At 33.7% G+C, this 12,645-nt stretch overlaps 1 protein-coding gene across 1 annotated transcript in view; it reads right to left on the bottom strand.

Moving 5' to 3' along the window:
• Window positions 1–12,645, bottom strand: part of TENM3 (teneurin transmembrane protein 3) — a 1,329,889-nt gene that overhangs the window by 1,261,997 nt on the left and 55,247 nt on the right. The gene's annotated exons all lie outside the window — the stretch shown is intronic.

Genomic DNA, 12,645 nt, shown 5'->3' with positions numbered 1-12,645 from the left:
ACTCCTATGAAATGATTGGTTTCATTTGTCAGATACTTCAGTTGAAGAAAAAAAGTAGTTATATTATTTTATAATCAATAACAGTATAGTCAATCCTGCACCAGAGCTGTTGTTTTCAACAGTGACAGATTTTCACTGAGACTCTAAGTCATGATGAAATATGACAAAATAAAAAGATATATCAGTAAAAAAGGCAAAACATAATGAAATATGACAATATGCTGAAGTATGCTAAACACATACATACTACTCAACCCATAATTTATTTCACTGTTTTAAATTCCTGGTTCTATTGGAAGCAGATTCCATTCCTTTAACAGTTAAGCATGTTAGTCTGATTGGAAAGTGGTTTGTTTTTGTTTTGTTTTGTTTTGTTTTGTTTTTATCAGTATAATGAGTATTGTATTTGTACATTTTTATTTTTATTGATTTTTTAAAATACCAGTACTTGAGCAACTGATAGCTTCTGAAAGAAGAAAAAATGGAATTGATATTTAATATATTGATGTGTATCACTGTTGTGTGAGCAGGATGCAGAAACAGCCCTGGAAGCACTGAAATGAACCAGATGTTTTGTATTTCATATAGTCCTTGTACGTCTCACATAAGGGTTGAGGGTTAACAACAGGAATTTAACTTCTCTCTCCTTAAGACTCCATATGTGCTATTTATTCAGTGGTGTGATGATGCTGTATTAGGTTATATTTGCTTGCATTTGATTATATTTTATTTTAAATTAGAAAGTCATAGCTGTGGGAGATAGAGCTGTATTATGCCAGTAAAATACTCATTAAAACAATGTATTTATACTAGAACTGACAGCTCCGAGAAAGCAAATTATATGCTACTTTTTTAGAGACAAGGTGGAGTTAGACCTCTCTGACCAAGAGAGATACGTAAAGTGAAGGTGAATGTACGCCAGTGACCATATCTGAAAGATCTTTCACCAGCTAATCTCCTAATTAGTTGCATACAGACAGGTCAACTACTGTTCTGCTTTTAAAGAAGCAGTGTCTAGACTTTTCAAACTGCATATACAATCCTGCCTATGAAAAACAGGCAGGCACATCCAATTATACAAGTTGCATATGCACACACAAATCATATGAAAACATAAAGTGCTTTCCATGATTAAAAGTATACACGAAAGAGTCGGTCCAGTTTTAAAGTACAGATTCTGTTATTTTGTCTCTCTTTTAATTAACCCCAAATATTACAAATCAAAACAGATGACTAGTTACAAACATCTCACATATTATTTCTCTTCTCAGAACCATCAACTTGTAAATAATCATAGCCAATATTTATTTAAGATATTATGTAAATACATAGTTCAAAACAAGAACTTATCAAGAATAAAACAAGATTCCGTTTTTTCATCTAAAAGATCAAAAGAATGATGTATTTTGATCTAATAGTACCGAAGACTGGGTCATCTCACATGAAAATCACAATCTCTTAAGAAAAAGGTGCTGCAGTATTATTTCTTTGATTATTCAAGTATCAAACATGCTCTCAGAGAAACTCCTTGAGAAACAGGATAACAGCTCCGCACCTAAACTCTGTCATCATTTAACATGAAATGATGAGGAAGTGACAGATAATGAAGAACAACCTGAAGATGCAATCACTCAACATTTAATCTGCATTTCCTCCATAGGCTTGCTTTGGGAAGACCTCCATTCTGCTGGAAGAAGCTCCGGAAAGACCAATTACTTGAACTTATGCACACACACACAGCTGTGATGTGTTTCAGCTACAAAATGGAGTGTGACAAGCCAGGCAACAGGAGCTCCCTTTTAGAAGATGGACAGGGTTTAAAAAGACCTGTCGAATTTCTCAGGGAGGGTAATGCACTTTGTTGTTGTTGTTGCCCCTTACTTAATGTATTGGGAGCCACTGTGAATAGGCCACAGAACCTGATAAATCACATGCCGTAGGAAAGGAAACATCAGTTCAGGAAAGGCTACACATAGCAGAGCTGTTAACTTTTCCTGCACTTAAGCAGTAGGCGATCCCAGCTTCGCAACCGCACCATACAGGTCCAAACCAGGAATTAGGATTCTAACTTGGAAATGAGAAATGAGCGGATTGTTTGTAACGAAACAGCAGTAGTCAAAACTGGTATCAACTACTCCTTGTTCCAACTACTGCTTTTTCTACCAAATAACTTGCATCATCACTGCATTACCTAAATATTGCAAAAACGTGGAAATTCTAAAGTTTTTCAATATAGGCACCAGACATGGCTTGAAAAAGACAAAGGACTAAGTTCACTGTCTGCATCAAGCAATTTAATGTTTTTTCTGGCTTAATTCTTGAAACACTCCTAAATCTCTCCAAAAAGCAAACTCCGTGATTTTATTCTGACAGATGAGAAATCACAACATATTGCAGCCCACTGGGTCACCAAGGTTAGTGCTAAAAAATGTGGTTTATTTTATGGAATTGTGTTAATACTGCAAATCTGATTCATTTAGTCCCTCTCGCCCAAAGCTTATTTCTGGTAATAAAATATTTATTTGCAAAATTTAAAGCAAAAAGTGTAGATCATTTTATATAAACTCATTCATTTCCAAGAAAATCTAATTTTAGGAAGCAAATAGAAAATAAATTATTTGAAGCACTCACAAATGAAAACAAAGGAGATCTTTCAGCTAATGAAGAAGCAGGAATGTATGGTCAACACAATTTGATTTTATTCTTATGAACTGCTAGTAAACTAAAAGTAGCAAGTTAACAACCTTCATTATCGTGCTTCTTTTGGTTTTGCATAGTAAAATATCTTACTTGCTGGTTAATTTCTAAAATTTGACTATGCACACTGTAGTGTTGATTTCCTTTTGATTGATCTGAATCCTCAAGATACCATGAAAATTCATACAACCATTGCATTATATGAACACATTTTGGAAGAGAGGCAGTTTATAAATAATCTTAAATTTATACAGACACATACCTGCATACAGGATGAAACTCATGTAGTCTGTAGCCTAGAGCATGTTAAAAAACACAGCTTTCTCAACCCTGACATCCCTAAAATTCCACTGTTCTCAAATATTTTTTGGATGTTCGTTTGATTTATAAACTTCCATGTTTTTCTTTACCATGACCTTGCCTCTTCTACTTTATGCAGGTTACACACTGGTGATTTATGGATTTGTGTATGCATGCTGTTCATAATTTTCTTGTTTCAGGTAAGAGCTACAACAGATACCTACACAGACAATGGATTCTGTAGTATTAGTACTGTTTGTAACCTAGAACTCTGAGGTTGGATGAATAACATGAACTTGCAGAGATGTTCAAGGTTGGTTGGCACTGACTTTGAACTTTTGTTCTTAGTTCCCCATTTTAATTGCTCACTATCTTCTCCAGATTGTTTGCAGGGAGTTGAAATATTCCACTCCTGACAACAGATAAAAAGTTACTTTACTTTTTAGAGTTTATTTAATCAGTTTCTGTTTGTACATTTAAGAGTAGACTTAAACTGAGAATCATAGAATGATTGAATCATTAAGGTTGAAAAAGACCTCCAAAATCATCTGGTCCGACCATCACCCTACTTACTACCAATGTCATCTACTTCTTCTCCTATATTGAAAATTAAATATTATTATTTGCTGTGAGTAGAAGATGGAAGCATATATTGCTTTTTTGTGAGTCAGATTGCACACAGTATTCACAAATGGGAAACAAAATAATTTGGACAAAACTTCCTTAATGAGCCACAGACTTGAACACAAAGAATGTTTCTAACTCAGCTAAAAAACAAGTTTGCTCTTAAACTGGGTTATGGAAATATGTTAGTCATATTAACTGCCTTTTTCTTCCTCCCTTCCAGATTTTTAATGGTCTGAAGTCTTTACTGGAACCCAGGTGACAGACATCATCAGAACTGTCAGACACTATTATTATACTGAATTCTTCATTAGAATCTTTATACAGCAGGCTGTCAGTTGTAGAAAGTTATGACAGATACCCGTACCAACCATTAAACCCAGGATGTCTTTGGCCATAAAGCAGAAATTAGGATTTCTATTTTCTACTAGATTTCCTAAAAACAAATATATGTAGGAGGAAAGGAATGTTTAAGAAAGCAAACTCTATGAATGAACTTCTGAAATGGAAGAAATAATAAAGCTTAAAACCTGTCTGTAAGGAAACCAAAGCAAAGACTTAGGGAACCTTTGCCATAGCTAGAAATACTCTGTCCTGAGTTTCTAGTCATCAGGTCTGAGCAGCCTATTCAAATAATTACATATTATCATCTCAGCAATAAAAATACGACACAACAGTGATTTGACACTGATAGAGAATCTCATTGACAGAAAGAAATTTTATCTTGGATTACATTCCTTCAGTCTTTTCTTCCCAGTTACTTATGATGATGATTGGGTTTTTCATTCTGCTTTATTTTGCTTTTCAGAGCAGAAGGAGAAGAATCCATCAATTCTTCTGTCTCCAGTAGGAGACAATCCAGGAAGAGTCAGAAATGAAGTTTTTGTTTTAAGGCAATGGTAATCCCAGAATTTACTTTTCTTAAAAGAATCTGTGCAAACTCTATCATGTTGTATCAAGTAGAGTATTACTTAGACTAAAAGAGGCTAATTTTATTCATTTCAGAATTAAAAAGGCTACATTTTTCATTTTAATCTAAGATATTTTTTCCTTCTTTCCTTTCTGTCCCCCTCCCAAATTAATTTAAAGAAACCCTACATATTTATTCAACATAGCTTTAGCGGGTGCAGTAGATAAAAGGGAAAAAAGTGAGGTATTCTAGGCTACTAAGCAACCGCTTATGCTGCAAAAGGACTATTAGAAGTTTATTGTGCCATTATAAATATAATGGCAAACTGCAATTGTGAAGAGGAAAACTTTATTAAAATTTTGGCAGAGAAAGGTCACCTGAAAAAGAATGCAAGTAATGGAACTCAGTTACCAGTGATGTGTACAATACCTGATAAAACATACCCATCTACAGAAATAGATGGATATACAGATGCGTATAGATGGACATAAAAATACATACATCTATATATCTAACTGTATGTGCACATATTTTTCATAAAATTGTGTTATTTGTGCAACTGTTGGTACCAAATGATGCATGTCATCTAGATTTACTAGACTTTAAATACATACTCTCTAGTACAGTATTCCTAAGCCACTTTTTTCATCTTTCCGTTTTCTAATTTCCATCCCTTTCAGGTGGAAATCGCTTCAGTAAAATAGATAATTGCTTCTGCTTTGCAATGTCAAACAGTTTGCCTCAGGTTATGGCAGTCTCTAAAATTAAGATGGGAAAAAAAATTCTCATTATCTTCCTCTCTTTCAAGCATTCTTTCATCTCACCCTCTTCAATAGTGTCCAGAACTGTACTTTTCCCATTGTTTATTCTTTTCTACCGTTATTTTGTATTTAGTTACAATTTTACTTTCTGTCTCCTCTATAATCCTTCACCTTCAGCCTCGGTTTGGAATGTCAAAATTTTACAATGGCTAAAGAGGAAACTTAGAATATGTGGCAGTCCAATTGCTCAGTCCGCAGCATTTTCAATACCAGTCATAAATCTATTTTTGTCTGTTTTCTCCTCCAAAAAGCCACTTCGGTAAAAATTTGGCTATATCTCAAAATGGAAAACAAAGGACTGTTTGAGACTACTAAGTATACATATTTTTGAGATTTCAACATTTGTATATGTATAAATCTTGAAATACAAATATACGCGAGTGTACATACATATATATATACCCTGAAATCTCAGAAAGTATTAAGATAATGTTATCACTTATTTCTATAGATTTTCCATAGACTTGCCTTGACTTTCAATCCTTATTTGGCAATAAAGTTCTAAAATTGTAGCCTGCTTATGAAAAAAGACAAAGTACAGACTGACAAATAGTACAGAATGACAGCTATGGTAGCTCTTGCTGCTGGGCTATCAAATTTTGAAAGCATCAGTGAAGTAACAAATCCTTATGAGTCTCCTTTCATTTTATTGTTACCATTAAATTATACTTGTATGTCAGAAGGACTGGAGAACAGTTTTCAGCCTTTTGCTCAAGGAGAGCTCTCTTCTAGATTGATGTGTAAATTTTAAGCTCCTTTCAACTGGATAGAATTGCACGACTAGGATCTTTTCCTAAATACATACAATTTTTTCCTTCAGTTTAATCTAACAAGATCTAAATCTAGATTTTGAAAACCACACACCCACTATGCAAAAGCAGATACATACACAGATTCCTATTTGTGAATCAGAGTGATACTTAGTGCAAATAACCAAATCAATAAGTTATCCAATAAACTTTCAAACAGGTTGCCTAAATATATGCTTTTGTACCCTCCTTCCTTTTGCCCATTCATTCTTTTGACAACACTTATACAAAGATTGGGGTTTTGGCTCAGTCCGAATGCCTTCATAAAAGCTGAACAAAGGCCAACACTCCTGGAACTAGCTCATAAGACTTTTCTCATTTTTCTACTTGAGAAATCCACAAGCATTTTGCTTTTGTTAACATTTTGATTAATCAAATTATTATTTCTGTTAAAATGTTGTCACTGCAATAAATTACAAATTACAGCACCTTTAACTATTTGATTACTGGAAATATACATTAATAAAACATTATTAAGTAGTGTAAAACAGTACAATATGATGTAAAATACTACCATTTTAATTTTCTACTCTCCTGACACATTTATACAGCAGAACTCAGCTCATAGGATTGTCATTCAATATTTTTTAAACGTGCTGTCCAGCTCTTTAAAATAATAGCTGTAATAGTTAGATGAGTCCTATAGCACCTCGTTATTACATTATTCAAAAAGATTCTTTAAGAGAAAACACATATAAGAGATTTTAACCTTTTCTTTTTTTTTTTTTTTTGGCAATTAATGAAGTCATGAATTCAGATACATGTAGCCAAGAAAGGCATTTGAGTCAAAATTAGACTTCTAACTACTTGTAGACTACCAGTCAGCTCTAACCCATAAATAAATGGAAAAAAAAAAAAAAAAAAAAGATAATCATGTTAAGCTTAGATAACAATTATTCAAGTATTCAAGTACTCTTGTACAACCAAGAAGTGAGTTGATTTTAAAATATCTTACAGCACAGTAAAACTCTCAACCTACCACATACAGGCATCATCATTTTAATTTTCTTTAGTATGATTTTTCTTTGGTGATGTGACTTAAAATATTTGAAAGAAATAATTTCAGTTGTTTACATAGATGTCACTGTATTTAATTTATTATTTACACTAAGCAGAAGTAATGAGGCGACGAAACATTTATGTTTCAGTAGGCTTTCTGATTAGCCAAAGAAGTTCATTAAGTCATTTCAAATGATTTTTTTCAAAGTACTAGAGGCAACTACATTATATTGTAAATTATTAACCTGTGGCTAATTGTTTTCTTACAAATAAAAAAAAAATGAAGTGTATACCTATGTAGTATGTGTTTAGTCTATATTTATAGACATGCACGTACATTGGTGTACTCTATTTATCTAGTCTATATAGTGTATAATTAGTTGTCTACAAAGTATATACTCAGAATTCGTGAATAACGTATAACCATTAAAGCATCAAATAAATTTAGTCTTTTAAAATAAAATAAAATGTAATGCACTCGTTTGTATTTAAAACAGAACTACCACTTGAATTCCCTATTCCCCAAAAGCTCCTTGCAATCTGAAAATTCTTTTACAGATGTAATGACTTCTGTATAAAAAATAGGAAGTACCTGAGCTCCTGTATTTCTTCCCAGTAACTTGTGATCCTAATGAAGACGTACAATTCTCCACCCCAGACTCCTAAATTACTTAGTGTCTCTTCAGACAAGGCTCATGGAATACTTATGCTTTTTTTTTTTCATCTTTCTTCTGGAAGGTGTGGCTTGATCTCTCCTAAATACACACTTAAATCCATCATCTGAATGCAGATTTATTCCACTTCAAGAATTTTTATATGGTTCTCTTATTTTTAAATACAGTCTTTGTGCTTTAAAACACACATTTTAAAAAAAAAAAATCTGAAATAAGACTAAAGCAAATTCTGACTTCTAATTCACTACTTTGTATATGCTGTGATTTGTAGTCATACAATTAAGGACACCAGTAAAAGTCTGCTTTCCAGTTATTTTCAGAGCATCGTGTTGGAACATACAGGACCATATAAGGGTGACCTTAGAAGAAGGGATGCAATTTAATTTCAGATGCAGTCATCTCTGATCTCAGTTACTGTGTTTGGGATCACAGAAGCTCTAAGTGGTTGAAAGAAAAAGGCTGCTTTGGTTCTTCCATTCTACAGTATAAGAATGCCCAAAAGAGACATATTTTTAGGAGGCTTTCATCGAATATGTGGAGGTGATTGTAATTTTTTTAAAGGCATATCACACAGCCCAATTTTGTTTATCTGTCACAGATCCAGCAAAGCACCTTCCTGAGATCATGGCAGACCTCTGACAAATGCCATCTCGTGATGACAAAGCATGATACTGCCACACCTTCTTAGAATTATTTTTTTTTTCCACAATCCTATTCTCTGAAGTGGTAGAATTACCTCCCCCTAGACTCCTTTAACCGGTATAAGATCTGACTTTAACATATACTGTACTTTGTAAAATTGCAATGAGCTTAGAGAAAATGAAACAAAGTCTGTTGAGTCCGGGCCATGCTGATACAACACCATAAGGCCTTCCCAGCAAAGGCACTCTATTTTATTAGAATCACAATATAAAATACAAGAAGAAAATAATTTTCCAGGAACTGCCTGCCATTCTAGCCCAAGGAATTTATCTCCATCACACCTTTTCTCTTTGGAAAATGCAATTTTATAACACTCTCTCCAGTTCACAAATTCACTAACTGCTATGAACACCCTACCATCTGAAAAACACTTTACCACTTTGTAGATACAGCATGGTAAAGACTTCCTTCCTTCATCCCCTTCTTCCTTCCTTCCTTCTCTCTGTTTTTACTTTTTCACTTTCTTCAAAACATTTCAGATCAACCACATAGGCAAGGCAGTTTTTAAAAAACTGTGGTGGGTGTTGTATGAGGGAACATTTGAGAACGGCAAAGGAATAAGAGCAAATGTTGAGCCATTACATGCAGAAGAAACTCTTCATTCTTATGTAACTGAGCGTGTCTTGTTTGCAACTCTATCGTGTTGCAGACAGAATGAGATAAAATAGTTTAAATCCCTGTCTTCATTTAAGGAAGCTTGGCTAATAGAATCTAAAGACATTTCCTGGACTTACAAGCTGCTTATTACATTCAAAAACTGGCTATGCAAGGAGGCTGTTACAGTCATGGAATATTGCTTAAATACTCTCTTAAAATCTGTCTTTACTCCCCTTTGCACACTGACATTATATTCACATCCTACACTCTTGAACCTGCTGCTGTTCTACATGAACATAAATCAGGATCTACATGAGAATGACCTCTTGATAAATTAAGTTGCTAAATTGGTAGTAGATTTCAATTTCAACAGTGAGAAGTCATGGCAAAAAAAAGTCCATCGGAATGAACTTTAGCTGTTCTTTTAAGAATTCAGAGAACTGAGGATGAATATTCCCTAACTCAAGGCAAAGCAGTAAAGAAACAAATTAGCAAGCACAATAGCCAGGGGAACAATAAATACGTCCAGTAAGTCAGACACAGTGCATATGTGGCTGATAATTTAATACCATGAAAGGGGATTACAAACTGCACTGGTGCAGTGAAACTCAAAGTTCCTAAGAGATTTAGTGCAAGCAACACAAGGTAGCTTTAACAGTTGACAAAAGATAACAAAGAGAAAGCACAAATAGTGTCACAGATTTCATAATACCAGAAGACATAAGGCGGTATGGAATCTAACCACGGGCACGTGGCATTGCTGTTAGCGTTGCTTAATCTCTACCCCTTCCAGCAGTAGTCTGCCTGGCAGCCAGGAAAAAAATATATATTATGGAGAGGCTATCTAAAAAAATAAATAAATAAATAAGAAAAAGCTTTAAAGTAAGCTTTGACAATTTCAAAAAAATCAATTCATGTGTCTAGATTCATACTTTAAAGAAATATAAATCCCTAACCTAATCTATTACAAAGCAGGATAAGAGATAAATCAGGTGTTTTTGATAGTCTCCTGAACTACTTGAAAGCTATCTCTGTTCAAGAGTTGGATTATTATCGAGATGTGAATCTCACACATATTAATATTTTATACTTCTAGGAGTAACATCTCAGGCTAGGTCTGACACTAATGGCCTAGAAATAAAAAAGTAAGACTGCCTAACAATTATTTGTCACTGCTTACTTGGTTTCCTTAACTTCTTCTGCCCTTTTATTATAAAACTTACAGAGCTGATAGTCTTCCATGCTATCATGGGGAAAAATAAATAATAAAACTGGAAACAACTGAAACTAATTTAGTAAATTAAGCAACAGCAGCAAATAAACACAATAGTGACATTTATCACAGATAATAATGATTTGATAAATATTTACCAAATAATGTTCACATAAAAAGATTGTTCAGGAAAGGACTCATACATACATTTTCCATCAGCAGTTCCCATCATAGAGAGTGAATTTTCTCAAATGTTTCAAATGACAATTTTCTAAATTCCAAAAGGTTTGCTTAAACACCTAATCTTTGTCAACGAAAACAAACAAGGAAACCAACCTTCCAGACTTTTAACACATTGGCAATAAAGCTTTGTAAGAACAAAGTTATTTAAATGGCATTATCTGCTATTTGTCTTATTCTATATTGCCATTTTTTCCCCACTGAGTGCTAATAAGTGCTCGCTATTGAAGAGGTTTACATTTAACATCTGTCACTTGTATCCAGAAGTAGCACCTACAGGGAACTGTCAAATAGATTGTTATTCTCCTCTGTAGCGCCAGCAAATCTGTCTCACATCATTTACATACAGATAGTTATAGGCATTCATCATTTCATTATGCTGACTGCCTCACTATTCTAATGTATAATGTCTCTTTAATGAGCCTCAAAAAATACAATATTCCTTGATTTATGACTGCTTAACTGAAAAATTATACAGATTGACAAAAACTCATCATAAAGCATTTTTTTGTGTTCCCACTACCTTGCACTTTAAATTTAACAATGACTCTGGAGTTAAACTCATTATTTGTTTCTTTGACAAAAGAAATGATCAAATTTTAACTCACCAGACTTCACAGTCACTGCTGTTTTAATATGTATGCTTTCAGTTCAATGAGAGAACAGAACAGAATTTGACAAATTAAAATCGATCACTTTTTGTCAAAGAAATAAATGTATTGAACAATCTGTTTCAATATTATTATATGTCAATTACTGTAAGCTTCCTAACTTATCATGTGGAATACCGCTGTACCAGTCATGCACAAGTGACTCATAAATGAGCCAATTTACATGTTCAAGTAAATTGAACTATGCTTTATTGTGTGAACTTCAATTATTTCATACGCACAAATGGTTACTGCTGAAAAACAGCATTACCTTTAAAAAATACAGCATGCTAAAGAATTACAGACGTACCTAGGACAACAAACAGAAAGTTCAGAACAAAGGAGGCAAACACTTGATTCACTTGACTGCACTCAGGGATTTTATGGAGTTCAGTTCCTCCCTCTGCAACTCCACATACCTATAAAGAGCATCAGCATTCATCCAGGGTCATCAGCTTTTGACTATCCAAGCTGAAAAGGTTTGCAAACAATGCTTAGCAGAACACTGACACTAGCCATTAGAATCAAGAATTTTCATTAAGCATGAAACTTTGTTTCTGACAAATTTACAACTGCTGTTTGAATGCTTTTAGTATGTAAAAAAGTGTTAAGATGTCTGACATCTTTCCCATAATAGCGACAACCATAACATTTTACTCTCCTCTGTATTCTCCACTGTCTAATATAGTTTGAATAATCAAACTGTATTATCATACAGTTGAACACTGTAGGCATTCAGTCAGTATGTGATTGTCTCTCTCCTCCACTCAGCCATTCATTTCCATAAAAGTTGTGGAAACATACTACTGAGACCTTTCCTTCTCTTTCCAAATCTGCCCTCGTCAAGAAAGTTCAAATAAAGTGAGTGCAGATTTAAACAAATGAACACTAATGTATCATTATACTGCCTGATCTCCTAAGCATAGCTTCCTATTTCCAAATCATGAAGCCAGGCTGAAAAGCCTATCCATCCAATGTAGTAAAAATACACAGTTAAAGCAACAGATGGCAAACTACAATCCCTAGATTCCTCTGAAAAGTCAACTTTAAGCAAAAAATAATACAAAATGACTTACAGTAATACTGCATATTTAAGAGACTTTTTCAGTAGATGCAGATATTTTATGACAAAAAATAAAGTGCAGAAATTACACCGATCTATTTGACCCTGTGTCAAATGCCCAATACAATAAGAATTCTTACTTCTTTTTAATACCTGTTTCAGTTGTTTTGCACTTAATATTCCAGTTAACATCTATGTCTGAATTTCAATGACTTCATGAAGTTGAACTTCTAAAAAATATAGGTATATTATCCCCCAATCAGTGCATTATGTTTTTATCATCCAGGAGAATTTGCAAGTCTACACATTTCAGCCATATAAAAATGATAGTCTATCAAAGAAACCA

The sequence above is a fragment of the Oxyura jamaicensis genome, chromosome 4 (genome assembly GCF_011077185.1).
Source record: "Oxyura jamaicensis isolate SHBP4307 breed ruddy duck chromosome 4, BPBGC_Ojam_1.0, whole genome shotgun sequence".
NCBI classification, from domain to species: Eukaryota; Metazoa; Chordata; class Aves; order Anseriformes; family Anatidae; genus Oxyura; species Oxyura jamaicensis.
Note: the sequence above shows the minus strand (reverse complement) of the source record. Positions and strands in the feature narration are given on the sequence as shown.